The sequence below is a fragment of the Pinus tabuliformis genome, chromosome 8 (assembly GCF_031772625.1).
Source record: "Pinus tabuliformis cultivar Carrire ecotype Pingquan chromosome 8, CPIR1, whole genome shotgun sequence".
Lineage (NCBI taxonomy): Eukaryota > Viridiplantae > Streptophyta > Pinopsida > Pinales > Pinaceae > Pinus > Pinus tabuliformis.
Window position 1 is genome coordinate 1,713,850,348 of NC_142294.1, and position 16,897 is coordinate 1,713,867,244.

General features: G+C 36.3%; 1 long non-coding RNA gene across 1 annotated transcript; it reads right to left on the reverse strand.

Moving 5' to 3' along the window:
* Positions 1-6,407: 6,407 nt before the first annotated feature.
* LOC149242871 (uncharacterized) lies at positions 6,408-6,977 on the reverse strand. Its single transcript, XR_016245746.1, has 3 exons — positions 6,957-6,977; positions 6,684-6,836; positions 6,408-6,544 (listed from the first exon to the last, which is right to left on the reverse strand). It is a non-coding gene; the product is annotated as an uncharacterized LOC149242871 (long non-coding RNA).
* Positions 6,978-16,897: the final 9,920 nt, after the last annotated feature.

The window sequence follows — 16,897 nt, forward strand, 5'->3', positions numbered from 1 at the left end:
ACCCATCTGCTTCAAAACCTCGGGTGAATTGAGGTTATTTTGGCTTTCGTTGTTGAAAATGAACTGACCCTCCACCCACACTTGTGAGTGGAAGAGTCATTCCCCCTCGTCTAAATATTGAAGATCAATCTTCTGTATCTTCATGGTGGCCATGGTGGCACTCGGCTCGACATCAGTGATTTTCTTCCCTTTTTCAGTTCCCTTATCAATTTTTGATTCAAGCTCGGAACCTGCGTCTGATTCGAAAGGCTTCAGCTCAGCCACTACTGGCTGCCTCGCCTAACACTCACTTGTATTCTAAGTGGATATTTTATGGAACTCACACTATTTTCCCATGTGCTTCTTCGACTTCATGGTGGTGTTATTTTCTTGCAGCTTCAGTGGCCTGTCCTAGGTAGCCCCGCCTTGGCTTGGTCCTTTGTTCTTTGGTTTGGGGGTTCCTTTTCCTTGATTTGGATTTTCATATCCAAATTCCCTCTTCTTCTATTTGAACTTATGCTCAATCTTTACAACGTACCGATACATAGTGTTTGAGCGAGGAAATGACTAGCGAATCCATCTTATCCTAGATGTACTTGTGTAGACATTTGCTGAGCACCAATTGCCGCTCAGTAACCTTGATACCTAGCCTTGAGCAAAGGGTATGGAAACTATTTGTGAACTTTGGCACATCATGGTCCCTTTCCTGCTGTAGGATGATCCACTTTATGCATTTGTCTTCATAGCTCCCGACAGGGCAATATTTTTCCTTGATGGCGTCTTGGAAAGAATTCCAAGTGGGTATGGTTGAAAACAACAGGGTTCACTCTCATCCTTTGTTCACAGTGGGTTTCCCACCAATCCTTGACGTGTGCACTGGCTTTGAGAAATGTAAAAGTAATATTTTCCCGATTGGAAAAGCCATGAACTGAAAAATATCATTCCAACAGATTTAACAATTTATCTACATCGTCTAAATCTATCAAGCCTTTGAATATGGGAATATCAAAGTTGACTTGTACCTTAAAAAGAGTGGCACCTCTAGAATGGTTTTTGGATGAAGATGCATCGCCTGTGGGTATTCATCGAAGGATCTGGGCAAAGTTATCCATCATCACATCCCTCTGTCACTCGAGGGGTTCTTCGAGCAACATTTTGTAAGGATCTCCTACCCTCTGTTCTTTATTTCCTTCCACCATGGGGGGTCATTGGGCTTTGTGAGGCTAATCTTGCAATGGTTCAACCAGATCAAGCCCTAACTCCTTATACCCTTACCTCGTTGGTGATATGCAAAGAAAAATAGAGAAAGAGCAGACCACTCTGATACCACTGGTTTGAACTTAAACCTGAATGCAACAACTTATAGATATAATCATAAAGACAAATATGTAGCAGAAGAGCAATTCATTTCATTAAGAGAAAAATATTGGACTATGATTACAAATATAATGGAAATAAGATAGCTCGGACAATGGTAGCTTATCTCTAAGAATGGATGTGGGAGCTACATGGCTCTAAAATATGTTACAATCACGCTCGAGGGTCTATTTATTATTGTAAAACATGAGAAAAACCTAAAAAACCAAAACACTAACCTAGGAGATGTAACACAAAGAGTTTGTGGGCCTCGTTGGAGTTAGTTGGGTAGCCAACTTTCTGGGGTCGTAACCTGGTCATATTATCTTTCTTTGAGATGTATGATACCATGTTGTAAAGGTCTCGTTGAGTACTACAGGCTTCATGACAGCCCCATTCCTCCGGCTACGAGCCTGGCATAGATCCCAAACAAGGATTGTTTAGGGGGTCAAAATTGCTCTAGAGGTTCAAGACTCAAAAAACTGCTAAAAATAGTAAATGTTGAAATGAACAGGGAAAGAAATGAAACTTCCTAGGGGGTATAGGTGGAATAGGTAGGTGGCCACCAATATCCACCTTGATCAGTCTCACAGTTATGAGAACAATTGTACAAATATACTGGGGAATCGAAATATCATGGCTCTAGATAGTGGGATGCATCTACTTCAATATGTATTTGTACTTTTTAGGAAGAGTTGAAATGTGAGTTTGGAATGAGGTAACTAAATCTTATTATTAAGAAAGGTTGTGTTAGTTATTGAGATTAAGAGTTTATCTAAGCACCATTTTTATATCTTGGAAACCCAATTTTTTTATATGTAGATCAAACCAATAAGATTTTGAAAAAAAAATGGATCTAAGAAGGTGGAAATGCCTCCTGCCGTGGCTTGTACAACTACATACATTAGGGGGAAGAATTATCCCTCCGCGCTGGTACGGGAGGCAGAGAAAAGTAGGAGGTCCTGGCTGGAATATATGGGGCGAAACTCCGAAGACTTTCTATTGGTAGCTCTGAAGATTATCCGAAGCACTTCCTCGCTATCTAGCTTCTTTACACCCGCGGGGGCCAGATTGAGATTGAGTTCGTTCCCCCGTACTAGAGTTTGGTGAGACTTTAATAAATTTTTCACTATTGTGATAACATTTACCCATGTTTTCACTTAAGCCAAGCACACCTAGATCTATTTTTGTTGAGGATTAAAACTATGAATTCATTTAAAAAGTATTCATTCAAATTCCAGAAAATTTCCAACTCTAAACTTTTTGTGCTAAATTCCAATATATGTATTTCTTGTTAACAACTCAGATATCCTTAATATTAGATGAAATCTATTAATTTTAGTTTTTAACATTATATAATGTCCTCACACTTCCAGTAATCAATACAAATTACCATATCCTCTAGGATCCTTTAATTTGAATAGAAACTCAACATTTTTAATTTGATAATACACACATCATCCATTTCAAGGAATTTTAGATTTTATCTCAACCTAAACAGTTGAATATAAACATTATTATCATTATAATTACTTCTAAAACGTTGAATATGAACATCATTACCATTATAATTACTTCAATAGAAAAGGTGCATTTTTCTTACTAAATAAAACGTCAACTCGAGAGTGAACGCAAACAAAAGCTCTTGATTTTAGAAAAGTGGAAGTCCGTTTAAAAGTCAACTTGGAGGCATCTATAAAGAAAGCTCTTAATTTTAGAGAAGTGGAAATCCTCTTATATGAAATGAATGATATTTCTTATTCTTTTAAATGACTGATAGGGGGAGATTATGTTCCATTAAAATTATCAAACCTTAACAGCACATCAAAATTAGGTTTTTTAATTAACATGAATAATATTCTTAAGAGAGAATGTTGATTTAAATAAACTAATTCACTTCATATATATATACATAATTTTGTACATTAAAAAACAAGTGAAAAATACATTTTACATAATGCTAAAAAAGAAAATGATAGAGCATACGTTTTAGTTTTAAAAATGTTAAATAATTTAGCCAACATTAAATTATCTACTCGTTAATATTATAAAAAAGGGAGCCACTGTCGTAGCGGTAGTCCCTGCCGGGGTTGAGAAACTCGCCACAATCAGCAAAGCTCGCTACTAATTCGACAGCTATATTGCTACAATGAAGTGAATTTGACCGCAATATTGCTAGAATGAAGTGAATTTTCTGCGTTATTTCATGTATTTTATGCATTTTAGAGATATTCAGAATGTTTAAAATAATAGAATGGATTTGGTAATTCCCTTATATGTATAAAAACATAAATATATAAATATTGCTTATTGCTTAACACAAAAGCACTGGATTGAGAATATATAATATTAATATTTGATGTTTACAATTTTCATGATTCAGATAAATTTTTATAAAATTTAAAACCATATTGCCACTACAATATATAATATTAATATTTTATGTTTACAGTTTTAATGATTCAGATAAATTTTTATAAAATTTAAAACTAAATTGCCACTTTGCCTTTACGCTTTTATACACATCAGGCCACCAAGTACATGCAATATTACTTAACCATCACACCAAGATGGTGGAATATTGCTTGACATCTGGATATTACACCACACAATTTCCAAATGTAGTGACGGCACTCACATTACCAACACCCAACTATCCATAATAATGTTTTAGAAAATTTAATTAAATGTCGCAATGAATTAATTCAGTGCATAGTCTTGTGTGCACCAAACATGCAACGGTGTGGGGATCGATCTGAACCATTCTTTGAATATTTATCTGACAGTTGAAGTTTGCAAGCAAGCTAACAATGAAACAGATGGCAACAGTGTATAGTTAAAAAAGCATTGAAGGTAAATAGTAAAAGAAATACACTGCGTTCAATTCAATACAGTTTTCATATCAGAATCCGCAACTGATGGCTGCGATCTCTATTTGTATGCACCACCATCGAAGGCCATCGTTGAATTGTCCAATCAGAGGGCCTGCTGGATGCCGTGACACCTGGATGGGCTCATTCGCTTTCCTCCAGGCACAAAGAATTCTCGGAGGCGGAAAAAATGCACAGAGACAGCGGAAGAAATGAGGACTCGAGGCGGTTTTTACCTGGCCGCAGTCAGTAGGACTAAATTAGTTAAACTAAATATACAAATTGCTTCTCAAGTTTACTTCATAAATTCTGGAAACATAAAAAAAAAAATGAAATGTGAGGTTCATGTGCACTTATAACGTTTATAGGGTTTCTCCAGATTGAAAACCGGGGCTTTGGCAAAGCGATGAAAGTTTATCTTATTCTAGCGGCATAGCTGAACGATGCCGTGTAAGCCAATTGTACATACTCTGTAGTTAGAGGTAATGAATAAATTGCGGCAATAAAATGAATAAATTGCGGCAATAAAATAAATAAATTGTATTATAAATGGAAGCTAGGTTAATAGAAATGGAAAATTATAAATAATTAACTTTTCAACAAAATTATAAAATATGTTATGGTTTTTAGTTATAAGAAATGGAAAATCCACAAACAAAGCAATGGAGTTATAGAAGTTATACAGTAATTTGGCGTAATTGAGCACTAACTTAACTTAATGCGGCCGAATTTTCATGCTTAATTCTTTAAAAAGAACTCGTGCAATGTCATAATTTGCATGCTTTACACTTGTCTAGATCGACTATTTCCCCTTGAACCTTTCTCCTGTTTAAGTGTTACTCCAACATCTCATAAAAGAGATATACCACTGCGCTGATAACTTGCAATTTTTGACATCGCTTAAGACCACGGACGCTGGATTCTGTTATTTCTTGAAGTCTTTTACCCTCTTGTCAGCTATTTGGTATGGGCTGTACTTTTGAACAAGCTTTTGGCAATTGAAGATTATACTTTCTTCTTGCAAACGGGCTGTCCAATTTTATGCAGGTTGTATTCGTTCCTGTTCTTATTGGAAACTTTTATATGGGTTGTATTTTGTTTCTGATTTTGCTGGTTTTCTTCTTGCTAAAGTTTCCGATTTTATGTGCGCTTTTCTATGGGCAAGCGTTAGGTTTTGTCACAACTCAGAAAAATTTAACTGATTTAATCCAAGATATGTTGTCGTTTCCTTTTTTCCCTTTCAGGGTTTCTGGTTTCACATTTAATTGTGGCCGCTTTCTTCGTTTTTGCCAAAAAAAAAAAAAAAAAAAAAACAAAAGCATCATCTCTACAGTATATATACAAAAATATATTTAGCTCGGTAATTACCTAATATTTGAAATACATATATTTATTAACTTATACAAATGAAAAATTAGGTATTAAACCAAAAAACAGAATGCTAATGTGTAAACATTATTGTAAGAAAAAGACTTACAACAATCGATGCCAACATTATATAATCCTTCTTTATTAATATATAAGAAGTTTATTATTTATTTAAAAAATTAGTAAATGGCATTGAATTTTTCGAATAAATTGATTCCATTAGTTTTAAATGAAAGGCTGATATTATCAAGTTCTTTAAAAATGAGCCAGTGTTCCTCGATTACCCTGAATGAAAAAAAATGTATAAGCACTCACATAACACCATCTCCATTTCGTTTTGTTTGCATAATAATAGTTGGCAGCGGGACGTATTGGGATAAGACAAAGAATCCTATAAGGCATCCTTCTTGTCACTCGATATCGCACAACTTCACCGTGAATAAAAAGGGTTTTGATGAAAATTCACTGTACAAATTTATTAAAAAGACATATCTAAATATGTATAAATTGAAAAACAAATGCATATCTTCACCTCCACTCAGAATGGGCAACACAAATTTTATCTCTAACGACTCTTCTGCTCTCCATACAACCACAAAATACAAAATAAAATCATGAGGGCAGAATATGTACCTGCAGAGACTCGGAGAAATCAAATTAGATTGTTTTCTCCTTTTCGAGGCTAAAAGGTGTCTGAGGAGAGAAGAATCTGGAAGTATCATATGAGATGAATGGATGTAACATACACCAATCAATACATTACATGTCTTTGTTCTACAAGTCATTTAAATGCAGGATTAAAAAGATACATAAACACACGCATTGATAGCCATTATCTAGTACGCGGCTTTTCACTGTACAAATTTATTTGATAAAACATATCTGAATATATATAAATTGAAAAACAAATACATATCTTCACCTCCTCTCATAATGGCAACACGGATTTTATCCCTGCCGACTCTTGTGCTCTGCATACACAAAATACAAAAGAAAATCATGAGTGCAAACAATGCGTGCCTACAGAATATGAATCTGCAGAGACTATGAAAAATTAAATTAGAATGTTTTCTCCTTTTCGAGGGAAAGAGGAATCCGTAAGTAGCATACCTAAAATGAGATGAATGGATGTACCATCCACCGCTCTGTACATTTCACGTCCTTATTCTTCGTCGTCTTCACGTGTGTCATGTACTCTTTACTAAATTCCCTGCAAACCGTTTAAACCTATGCTTAAAAGGATTTGACAGAGAACCACGGTGTCTGCAGCACATTGATACAGATAAATATATTAACAAGTCAAAAAACATAAGACATTAAGAAAAGGGCTATAGTATTATCTTATCGGTCAATGGCAAACCCTGCTTTATGTGAAGTTTTCACCTACGTACGAGACGGAGCATGTTAGCCATCTGGAGCCTATTCAATGAAATGAATTACCAAGCCAACCCTAATGAGTGACAGGTGTTAGATTTAGGGTTCTCCAAATGTAAGGCTAGGATTGTCTTATAGTTTTTATTGAAAATTCCCAAGATGAAAACAAGACCATGCAACTTAGCAACTTAGCATATGTTAAAAGGGACGATTACACAAAAAAATTTCATCTGTGAAAACTTTGGATATCTTATATTTACTCGGAACATAATGTCTTGAAATCTGCGAAGCGCGCAATAAGACCCCCAACTTTATTGTCCAATCAAAAATTACATAATAAATTTTATATTATTTTGTAATATGAAAACTTTAGTTAAAGTTGTGATGTATAGTAATATTTTTTGGTGAAACAAAAGATTAATAGGCAGTCAACGCATGATCGATTGCTAAGAGTCCCAGGCAGGGACTAATAAGTACAAAAAGGTATGGTCAAAGTTTTTTCTTTCTGAAAATATTTTTTTGAAAATAATGAATGCTATGTTCCCCTTTCTATCTCTTTATAATTTGTACTTTTAAACAACAAAAATCATGATACCAAAGTGAATTTTAAATCATAAAAAAATCTTATGTATAATGAACCATATACTATGTTACCAATAACAAAATCTATCCAAAATTTTCTTATTTTACTTAAAAAAAAAATAACTCGAAGGACTATCATATTTTGAAGGTAATTATTTTTTATAATATTCAATCTTTTCCATTTCTTTCCTCACAAAATGCATGTTAGATATTTGTTAGATTATATTTCCGATGCAATAATATGAAACTGTTATCTATTATGTTATTATTAGTCCCTGCCATCTGGCATCCGGCAGGGACTATAGTAATCGTTAGTAGCCGACTTAACATTAGTTTAGAGTTTTTCTAGTCTGTTATACGACGCTTAGTATAAAGTCTGTGCGGTGTTCTCCCCAGATAACCAAAGTCTGCTTCCCCGCTGAAGCTTTCCCATCTTATTTGGCCTCTTCCCGAGGCAAAAGAGACCCGAACATAGGTTAAGTTGATATTTACGCCCAGTTTCATTATGCTTGACCGTCAACGGTCTAGTGTTAATGCTAGCATTAATTCGTTAATTCGTAAACATGTATATGTATATGCTAAGGTTGCAGGGTATGCTCCGGTTTGGTCTTAACAGGTGTTGTGTTGTGCATGTGTGCGTGTTCTGTCGCATGATCCTCATCAACAGGTGCATCGTATGTAGCATAGCATGGTAAGCTGGACTATGGGTAATACCCGTTCAGCAGAGAAACCCAGGCTCCTCAGATATGACTGTGAAGGTATGGCGAGTCTCGGACCTCAAGTGCGTTGAAACGATTCAGAAGGAAAAATAGAAAGTATAGACCCTGAATGGCTCAGGTTCAGGCAAGCAAGAATACCGAGACAGGGCATGCAAATGGTCTTCGAGGGAAAAAGCTTTCTCGGACCTGCGGGCTAAGACTTCGTTACTGCCCAGTAGCTCGATTGCTGGAGATACTTCGTGACAGGAAGGGAAGAGAATAAACTTTAAGCTACGGACAAGATAAGGAGAGAATATCCGCAGTAATCAGGTAAGAGCAATCAGGTCAGGTTCTGCCGAATTGAGGAAAGAACAAAATCTTTTCTGTACTATGCTGCCAGCTCAAGTTCGGGCAAGCAAGAATACCGAGACAGGGCATGCAAATGGTCTTCGAGGGAAAAGGCTTTCTCAGGCCTGCGGGCTAAGACTTCGTTACCGCCCAGTAGCTCGATTGCTGGAGATACTTCGTGACAGGAAGGGAAGAGAATAAACTTTAAGCTACGGACCAGATAAGGAGAGAATATCCGCAGCAATCAGGTAAGAGCAATCAGGTCAGGTTCTGCCGAATTGAGGAAAGAACAAAATCTTTTTTGTACTATGTTGCCTTTGGCCCTGCGCCTAGTCTTTCTTCTTTATTGCCTTCGGTGTTCACCGCATATGGGATTGATCCCTTCCAGCATTCCTCCAACAGATGCGGATGAATTAGCTGCCGTTATTCTTTCAACATTTGCAGAGCTAACCCCTGAAGTGACTTCAGTCCCGTGTTAGAGCTAACTGTTGCTTCTTCTATAGCAAGTGCTGAGCAGGAATCACTGCTTATTCAACTGGTCACCTTGTCTAGTTCAAGCCATCGTCGGTGTCTTCGTGGGTTAACAACCTTGTCGCGTCGCTGTCGAAGATAATCAAAGAATACTCCTCGTATCCTCAGTTACTTGCTGCTTGTGGGTCTCTGTATTATTTCAGCAGTATTGGCAGGGGCATTTCGCAAGAGATTTGTGATAGATTGACATTACATTGTAGGGTCTTCCTGCTCGGGTTTCAGGTTTCAATATCCCTGATCACAGATGTTAGCCTGATTACAGATGTTACACTAGTTTCAATCTTGTTGCTCGGGTTTCAGGTTTCAATCTCCCTGATCACAGTGTTAACCTGATGTGACCTTAGGTGGCCTCCTGTAGAGCTTGCATGTGTTATGCTAGGGAGATAGGTGTTAGGCACATGGCCGTCATGTAGGGCCCACAAGGTGGATAAAAGTTTCGACTTTCATTTTTATTTTTATTGACATCGGTTGAGTTTCTTATTTTTATTTAAATTTGAAATTTCATGTTGCATTGTCATTTCTTAGTTGAGAGCTGGTACAGTTGAGAGCTTACCAGGGTTCTGCCCCATTGATTCACTCTTTTCCTCTGTCAACGGATACGATTTAACGACCCTCTTCCGTCGCCCTTACTTGGGAAGTGAAGGAAATTTGCATAGATTTGGATATTTGCAGTGAATTCTCTTTAGTTTTTATGGTTCCCTTCTTCAAAGTAGCAAAAGAGGAAATTTTACTGTGATTTAGATGTTTTATCTCGTTGCAAAGTACAGGAAGTGAAAGAACATTCTTTTCTTTTCCTTTTTCTTTTGTGGCTATCTCGTATGTGAGATTTTAACTATTGGTTGCTAAACCTATTGTTACATTTCTACAGGAAAAAAGCTTCTTAATAACATTCGCCAATATCAAACTTCATTGCAGAAATACATGGCACTGATGGACCTAGAGGTATTTCTATTTTCAGTAGTTTTGGTTTCCTCTGCCTTTCCCCCTTTGCCTCTGGTTTTATTATTTAACAACACAAATTTTCCTTTATCTATTCTGAACTTGTCACTTTTGTTGGCATGTTATGAATCTGTGAAGAGGCGAACAAGCGAAGGAGGATCCGGCCATAATATTGAGATACATGTAAGTATATTTTCTTTCCGAGCTACAAATTCAAAGCATTTACACTCAGTTTTTCCGAAAAATCTGCGTTTTCCTACCCCCACGGATATAGGTATTTGTCTGATTTCCGTGTTTGTTCTGAAATTGCAAGAACTCAGTTCAGAACATTCAAAACTTAATATATTCTCAGATTTTTAGCATGTTGCTGCTGATAAATTCGAATTTAGAATTTGGACTTATCGTCGCTGCTAAATTCTTCGGCAATTACGCGAACTTTACATTTAAAGTATTCGTAGTTCCACACAGGAAACAAATGTCGTTTTTTCCGTATAGAGTTAGGTTTTTGCCTGGTCTTTTCGTTAGATTGTTTCGTAATTTGCAATAACTCGGAGTTTACACTTTATGCAGAACTTTGCGAGTCTCCGATCATAGATTTAGATTTTTGCTTCAGGTCCCCGCTAAATTTGTTTGAAGATAATAGAACTGCAAATTCACATAGTTTATTGCCTGGCCCTCTGAAATTAGTAGGGTTTTTGCAGATGAATTTATGTATTTTTGATTTCTGTGTTGAAATTTTTGGCATTGATGTGAATCTTTTATTTTCTTCTTTGGGCAGGCGAAGGAGTATACTGTCGGTCAGTTCTTGATTTTGCTTCCAGGCTTTATTTGGATTGTTGATTAAACTTTGGTTATTCGCAGAATCTCCCTCCTCCTTGGTCAAGGGTAAAATCTTTCTTTTGAATGCATGCAATTACCGTGTTTGGATGGATTGTCCAAATATTGTCGAATCACCGGGGAGGAATTCACTTTTAGCACATGAGATCATTGATCTGTCTCTTAATAGCACACAATGAATTCTGTGCAAACTCAGGCTTTTGTGAGCTAGATTATTTTTTTTTATAACTGATTGTTTCTTGTGGCTTGGATTGTAGGTGTCTGAATTGATCATTCTGTGAACTCGATATTATTTATATTGTCAGTGTCCAACTTCAAGGATACAGGTTACCTGGCATAAAAATAGTCATGACTAATGAAATTGTCACAATTCAGCCGGGAGAACTTACATTTCTCTGTAAGTGAATAGCTTCATAATACTAATTCCTTTTAATGTGCTTTGGTTCATTTGTCATAATATTATGATATAGGCTTCAATTTTCTTTGCCTATTTGTCTGAAATTAACTATAATTGTGTTGTGTACATAGATTTTCTTGTCCATTCCAAGAAAAAAGATGATCTTTGAGAACGGAGTTATTGAATTAAATAATATCATAGACATCATAAAAAGCACAAGAAATATGATCTACAACAAATGCGTTTGGCATGGGAAGCTGTTGCAATTTTTAGTTCGAATGTCAGTCTATGCATGTTTTGCATTTTCTGTTTTTTCATCTGCTGTCCAGGGTAGTGACAAATGCCCAAAAAATCTTGGGGACTTTGCTCACCACAAAGTTAGTCAATTTTTTTTGTGTTTCATTTTCATAATTTGGTTTTGATAGAACTGTAGAATGCATAAATACAAAGTGATTTTCGTTTGACAATAGTATATACTATTTATAGTGCACCATTGTATGAGCATCTTATGTATGATTTTTATGTTTGCCTTATTGTACAAGGAAGGGTATTAAACAAAAATGTTTGCCTTATTGTACAAGGAAGGATATTAAACAAAATTATATTCAGCATTTGATAGTTATGTTTTATTGCCAACATTTTGGTAGTCTAATGGATATCTGATTTTGTATCAATGGTGATCAGTTGAATTGAAGAAGCAAAGTTCATGCTCTCTTCAGCTAGTCAACAACATGGACTTCGATGTCGCATTTAAGGTAGCCATATTTCCTTTTGTTTTTCTTTTGTAAATATTCTGCTCATTTCTCTAATTTCAATTTCCATGGAGGTATTACAGTTCATTTTGTTCTAGGTAAAAATAGAGATTGATCTGATCCTGCAACTGGAAAATGTTGTTGTAACTATTGGCAACTCAATGAAAATGAAGCAGGCTACTAATATTTTGGACTCTTGTATCAGTTGAATTGACTTAATATCCACTTGAAACATTTTTTTTACTACTGTTTGATCTGAATGACTATGCTGACTGCTTTCTATCAAATATTTTGGAGAGGCCTGAAAGAAGGCTATGAATTTCAATTAGATTACCAAAGAGTTTTGACCTTAAGGTTCAAGGTTGGGTACTTAATACCAGCTGCATTTTCTATCATATGCCTCTTATGTATCCTTTAGTTCAATCATTGAAGTACAGTATCACGTACTAATGGTTACACCCCTCTCTTATTCGTATTCAACCCCCATTTATTACATCTACTCAACGCACATGAGAGGGACTATGTTGGTTAAGAGGGTTTGTTGATCAACACGCTCATTACACAGTTTTGACCCAATCCAAACACTGGTTAATGGCTATCATGGGCAGCAGTACTGAACATAAAGGTATGCCATGAAAGCATTGGCCAATTAATTCTTGTCTTCTTGATACAAACAGCTCACATATTGTTGTAGTTCCTTTGCTCTATGTATTTTCTGGTACACTGTGTCAATAATTGTAACATTGTAGTGAGCAGAATGAATAGTCCAATTCAATATACATCAATTCATACAATCCAATCTTCAAAACCTGAGCTTGACAGAACAATGTATGTATAGATTAACCAAAATTCAAGAGTGTAAGCTTGTTCAGAGTTAACTTCAGGGCAGATTTTAATCATAAAATGAATTCTACAGAACTGAAATCAATCTAGAAGCCCTAACCAGAAGTTTGTAACCAAAGTTGCTACAGAAATTACAACAGATCTGGAACTATCCTTTAGCTCCTTCTTTTCTCAGGATCTGCTGACATAGGAGCCACAATTCCCTTCCTTTTCATCACTGTTATGCCTCACATCAGCTACAGAGGCCGGAACCTGTGAGGGCTTTTACAAGGTATCACCGGAGGGTTAATATGATGATAACGCCTGCACTCTATGAAGCACATAATGTTTTTAAGGGATCAAAGATTTTCAACTTATGGACCTTAGTACATCCTTAGCCATTTACTATTAGTGAAGCAGTACGATACTTTTCAAAGATCTTTGTTTGTTGAATATAATAAATTAACCCAAATATGAGTTTCCTAGAACAAGACTTATTTAGACTTTAAACAGGAACTCTTTGCATTTGTTCTCAAATCTTTCTCATTCTAGTATACTGCAGCATATAAATAATGACATAAGACATTCTGGAAATCAAGATTGGCATGTAGTAGGGTAAGGACATATTGGTCAAAGACTAAAGCAGATCCATTGATTAATCAAGGTGAATATCCGTGGCCACTTTATCCTCTACGGGAGTCAAATTCGTTGATCAAGATTCTTAAAACTATAAACTAACTGGATTTCTGTGGATTAATGACAATACAGCTTGCTATGAGGAAAACATACGTCAATATCAACCCGGTGCATTTTGGTTGAATGTACAGGTATATATTTCTAATGCCCACATCTAATGTTCCATTTCGCAGTTGTGGACTTTTAGTGATTCTTTTTCTAGAAGGTACCAAGATTCTTTTGTGGGTGTAGTTTTGAATGATTCCTCTTATGCTCTGTTTTGTTTCTTTTAATCATCTTTGATACTTAAATTTTTCTTGATATGTGGCAGTAACATATTGGTCAAAGACCAAAGCAGATCCATTGATTAATCAAGGTGAATATCCGTGGCCGCTTTATCCTCTGCGGGAGTCAAATTCGTTGATCAAGATTCTTAAAACTATAAACTAACTAGATTTCTGTGGATTAATGACAATACAGCTTGCTATGAGGAAAATATAGGTCAATATCAACCCGGTGCATTTTGGTTGAATGTACAGGTATATATTTCTAATGCCCACATCTAATGTTCCATTTCGCAGTTGTGGACTTTTAGTGATTCTTTTTCTAGAAAGTACCAAGATTCTTTTGTGGGTGTAGTTTTGAATGATTCCTCTTATGCTCTATTTTGTTTTCCTCTTATGCTCTGTTTTGTTTCTTTTCATCATCTTTGATACTTAAATTTTTCTTGATATGTGGCAGTACTCCATGTTTTATGAAAAACATAACTTAAGCATGTCATCATCTATGATATCTCTATCAAAATCAATGACTTTGAACTACATTTCTTCCACCGAGGTTGGGTTTTTGCAAGCCATTGCACCACAATTTAGAAAAACCAAGACAAAGAAAATATGATGCTTCTGGGCAAAGAAGATGTGGACCCATCAACGAATGCAACATATGGAGAACACCGCACAGACTTTATACTAAGCACCATATAACAGACTAGAAAAACTCTAAACTAATGCTAAGTCGGCTACTAACGATTGCTATACTCCCTGCCGGATGCCAGATGGCAGGGACTGCTGAGAAGCATCGCTTGGCTGATGTTCTAGATCCTATAATTTTTTTCTCCTTTTCCAAAACAACCTTGTCTTCCTCAACAAAAAGAGGCTATACTCTTCCCCAATCCATTTTTCAGATGCAGAAACACGCCCACCAACACTCAGTTGCATAAAAGACTTTTTCTCTCTAATATTCTTTGCCGAGGAGAGGAAACGAGCATGGCATCCACCAAGTAGGAACAAAGAATATGGAAGATGAACTGGACAGTTGAACATAGCATACACAAAATCTAGACGCATATACAGAGGAACCCACTCAGCATACCCAGACCGATGTAGAGAGATCTGAACGTATTTCTATTTGCAGAACACAATATTCTGCATTCTCACCAGTATATGAAAATGGCATGACAAACTCCTGCCGTTAAACAATAAGGAGCTTTCTTTCTTTTCATTCCAGTAGAAAATAAATGCCCAAAGGAAGAGTAACTACAGGTACAACAGTAGCATGAAGATGGTAATCAGAACCATCAAAACATTCATCAGAGTTGTTTATTTTCAGCCCAACAGAAACTAAAATTCCCAGAAGAAGAGTTCTTATGTTCAAATAACAATAAAGACATGTATAAAAATACCATGAATATGGTATTCCAATCTTCCAGCAGATATGAACTCGTAGACCAGAGAAAGTCACATCCTACTGAGGATAAAATGTGTCAATCTATACGGACAATGACATCCGAACTATCCAACAAAAAGCTGTTGTGTACATGGAAATCTCGCAAACTGTATGTAACGTCGGCAACGACTTCGAGATATTTTTCATACGTCAGTCCTGTTAAGGATGGACACAGTTCGAGCAGCAAACTGTCCTTTAGGATGCATTTGTATTGAACATTTGCCTCTGTTTGGATTATGCAATTCAATTGCAAACTGCGTCGATATGTGGTTAGCTGTTTGCATGTGGAACAATTAAGTTGGTCTATGATAACTATTCCAAATGTATCGGCGGGCAGAGAGCAATTGTTACAGATTATAACAAAGGGTTCTGCATGTATGTTTGCTATAGTCAGCATTCCTTTAACCTGGTCCATGTTTCAGTACAAGCCTAGCGTTAGATATTGTAATAAAAATGCTAAGAGGATGTTAAATGAACGTGCGTAATTTAGGAGAACAGGAAATAAAGATTTATAAGATATATTTTTTGGAGTATCAGAGGACCTTTGTTGTTGAGGCAGGTAGTTTTCTCAGGTCTGCAAGTACCCTGTCTGAGGTAACGGCTGTAATGAATGTGGATCTGCAAGTGCGTAATGACCCACATTCTTTGCCTCGGGCAAGATTTCGAAACAACACCATTGGTGCTTCTTGTTTCGAAATTTGTTGTTGGATGGATTTGAAAATTGGCTTAAATGTACTAAAAAGATGCACCTGCATTGCAAAATGTACTAGTGTTAAATGTAATTGCTTTTAAGTAAATGGTTACTTAAAATGTATAGATGATTTAAATGTTAAAAAGAATAAATGGTTGAATTTGTATATACCGTGGCTTTGTCTTTTTGAGCTGGGCCATCCTTGATAGTTAGGACATATTGACCAGCTATTTCTTTCGTTGCTGTTACAAGGCCGACAACTGTGTCGATTGCAAGCGCAACTGTTGTGCTAGTGAGCTGGTTAATAATCGTCGTGGGAACAAATCTGTATTCCATACAGATAGGTGAAATTGGGTCCAAGATGCTCTTCCCATGCAAAACAAGTATACACGGACAGTCTCCATGGTCGTAAACTGTCTTGGCAGAGACCTTGAAATCTGTAATACAGATTCCCTGGCCCACTACAAGTTTCGCTTCAGTAGCAGCAATCAGGCTGTGTGGCACATTTAGCGTAATTGTCATATTCCCTCTGCTGTCCACTAGGTCAGCACGTAACAATTCAATTCTGTGGACTTCATCGACCAGTGTTTTGTATATTACTAGAACCTGGCCGTGAAAAGTTGTTCCCATTTTCAGCCCTTTTAACTCCTGTATTGTGATTGTTCTGCATAGTTGATGCTTGGTTGCTATCTCAGATGTACTTTCTTGTTTCTGCCTGTAGAACAATATTAAAGAATCTGAATTAACATTATGTTTGTACTACAAAACTTGATGTACTTTCTTGTTTCTGCTTGTAGAACAATATTGAAGAATCTGAATTAACATTGTGTTTGTACTACAAAACTTGTAAGAATAGATTTGAAGGGTTTTTAGTTACTTTTTAGCAGTTTCTGAGACGTCAGCAAGGCCTGAGAGGGAGCCTTGTCTCTGGAGTAGGTACTTCTTCGTGCTGT